The sequence below is a fragment of the Phocoena phocoena genome, chromosome 4 (genome assembly GCF_963924675.1).
Source record: "Phocoena phocoena chromosome 4, mPhoPho1.1, whole genome shotgun sequence".
Lineage (NCBI taxonomy): Eukaryota > Metazoa > Chordata > Mammalia > Artiodactyla > Phocoenidae > Phocoena > Phocoena phocoena.
The window spans coordinates 75,173,446-75,176,518 of NC_089222.1; the positions used below are offsets into that span (position 1 = coordinate 75,173,446).

General features: G+C 44.3%; 1 pseudogene; it reads left to right on the forward strand.

Annotated features, from left to right (window-relative positions):
• Nucleotides 1-206: 206 nt before the first annotated feature.
• LOC136122707 (nephrocystin-1 pseudogene) lies at nucleotides 207-2,159 on the forward strand (annotated as a pseudogene).
• Nucleotides 2,160-3,073: the final 914 nt, after the last annotated feature.

Sequence of the window (3,073 nt, forward strand, 5' to 3'; positions counted from 1 at the left end):
ATCCTACATAAAATGGTACATAGTGTATTTCCAATGATGAGTGAACTTCATGTTCTAATTCCAGTTTGAGCATGTGCTTCACAAGGAAAAGTCAGCTCTTGGTTATCTATGAAAGGGTTGCCCTGTGAGGATTTTCATATAGCGGCTCTGGCTGAGCATCCTGCTGCAGCACTGGTCAAAAAGGGACTGAGGCCGAGGCAGAGGAGATGCTGGCGAGGTGGCAGCACGATCCCCTCCGGTTCCTGCAGCGTCGCAGTCAGGAGCGGAAGCAGCAGCTTGATGATTTGCTTTCTGAGAGTCGACTGAAAGGAGCTCTAGAAGCCAGTAAAAGGCGAGATGTTTACCAAAGATGTATCCAATTAAAACAGGCAATAGATGAAAATAAAAATGCTCTTCAAAAATTAAGCAAAACTTATATTCTCTCACAGGCTGATGAACCTGCCCCTGTTGGGAGTTACAATCAGACGAAAGAGGAGGAACACAATCTTTTGGATAATCTTACCCACCAACTGCAGGAACTTGCTGTGTCCAGAAGTAGAGAAAATGTCGCTGAAACTGGGGCGCTTACTGAAGGAGAGGACGATGACAATTCTGCTGAAGAAGATGAAGAAGAAGAAGATGAAGAGGCCACAAGTGGAGAATACGTTGGAGATTTTATGGCTCAGCAAGTCGGAGACATTACATTTAAGAAAGGGGAAATTCGCCTTATAATTGAAAAAAACCCTGATGGTTGGTGGATGGCTAGAATGCCAAAGGAAACAAAGGTCTTAGTCCCAGAACAGACTTGGAGCCCTATAATAAAGAAGAAGGCCAGGAGTCTAGTGAAGAAGGGAGTGAAGAAGATGCAGAGGTAGAAATGGCAGAAGGAGCAGAAGTTAAACAAAGAACCGATTCTCATTGGCGTGCAGTCCGAAAAGCCATCTCAGAGCAGATTAACACCGTCGACGTATTGACCACGATGGGAGCTATTCCTGCCGGGTTCAGGCCTTCCACCCCCTTCCAGCTTCTAGAGCAAGGGGATCAATTTCGAGCAAGTTACTTCTTACAACCAGAGCTCACTACCTCACAACTGGCCTTCAGAGATCTAATGTGGGATGCTAAAACGGGTTTCCTTGATTCTGACCCTCTGGAGCTGTAAGATGATTCCTCTCCCAGGAGTGAGCATCCAGGTTCTGAGCAGACACGTGCGCTTCTGTCTGTTTGACGGCAATAAGGTTCTGAGCAACACTCATACAGTCAGGGCCACGTGGCAACCTAAGAAACCCAAAACATGGACCTTTTCTCCCAGGTTACTGGCATCTTGCCCTGCTTGATGGTGACTGTTTCATCAGGTCCAATTCTTCTTCTCCAGATCTTGGAATATTATTTGAACTTGGAATTTCTTATATTCACAATTCAACTGGTGAAAGAGGAGAATTAAGTTGTGGCTGGGTGTTTCTTAAACTTTTTCATGCCAGTGGAATTCCTATTCCAGCAAAACCTTATGAACTCTTCTTGAATGGAGGCACCCCTTATGAAAAAGGTGTTGAAGTGGACCCTTCAGTATCCAGAAGGGCACATGGTAGTGTTTTCCATCAGATGATGACGGTGAGAAGGCAGCCTCAACTTCTAGTAAAACTGAGATCTTTGAACAGAGGATCAAGGAACATGCTAAGTCTACTGCCGGGAACATTAATTGGAAGTATGTGCTCCGTTCATTTGTTGGTATTTTATTGCCAGATTCTTGGAGATGTGCTCCTGAAAGACAGGATGGGCATGCACAGTGCTGATTTAATTAGTAATCCAGTGCTGGCCACCTTCCCCAAGCTCTTGGAGCAGCCCGACATAATGGATGCACTCGGGAGTTCCTGGGCTGAGAAAGAGAGTACATTAAAAAGATCGGAGAAGAGAGACAAGGAGCTACTGAAGGCCGTGTTCCTCCTGGTTTACCACGCCGCGCGCTCCCCCTCCTCCACTCCGCGCTCCTGCCCGCGTTCTGGTGGGCAGAGGAGGAGACCGAGGCTGCCCAATGGAAGGTCATCGCCGACTTGCTCAAGCAAAACCAAGAAAACGAGGGCGCCCTCCAGGCTCTGCTGTCACCAGCGGGGCTCCATGAACCTTTCGGCATTTCAGAGCAGACCTATGACTTCTTGGGTGAAATAAGAAAGAATGCAGCCTGACAGCGGTGCCCCTTGACCTTCCACTTCCTGCTGAATCTGATAGACCCTCCATGACAACCTGCATCGCGTGAGAAAATCAGAAGAAACTGTCCCATCACAACTTAGGCTTTATTCTTTTTTGTTCAGGCCACATTCTATAAGAAATATTTATCTGATAATTTGAATATGTGTTAATACAATGAAGTAAATTTTTATAAGGAATACTGTTATATCTAAATTTAAAGAGAATTTTTTTTCACAAACCAGCTAACAAATTTTTGTTTTGTTTTTCTTTTTCTTTTTTATGAGTATAGTTGATTTACCATATTATGAAAGTTTCAGGTGTACAATATAGTGATTAACAAGTTTTAAAGATTATACTCCATTTAAAGTCATTAATACTGGCTATATTCCCTGTGCTGTACAATATATCCTTGTAGCTTATTTATTTTATACTTAATAGTTGTGCCTCTTAATCCCCTACCCCTATCTTGCCTCTCCCCACTGGTAACCACTAGTTTGTTCTCTATATCTGTGAGTCTGTTTCTTTTTTTTTATTGAAGTATAGTTGATTTACGATGTTGTGTTAATTTCTTCTGTATAGCAAAGTGACTCAGTTATACATATATATATATATATATATATATATATACACTTTTTTTTTTTTTTTTGCAGTACACGGGCCTCTCTCTGTTGTGGCCTTTCCCGTTGTGGAGCACAGGCCCCGGACGTGCAGGCTAAGTGGCCATGGCTCACGGGCCCAGCCACTCCGCGGCATGTGGGATCTTCCCGGACTGGGGCACGAACCCGTGTCCCCTGAATCGGCAGGCGGACTCTCAACCACTGCGCCACCAGGGAAGCCCAATATATACACTCTTTTTTATATTCTTTTCCATTATGGCTTATCATAGGATATTGGATATAGTTCCCTCTGC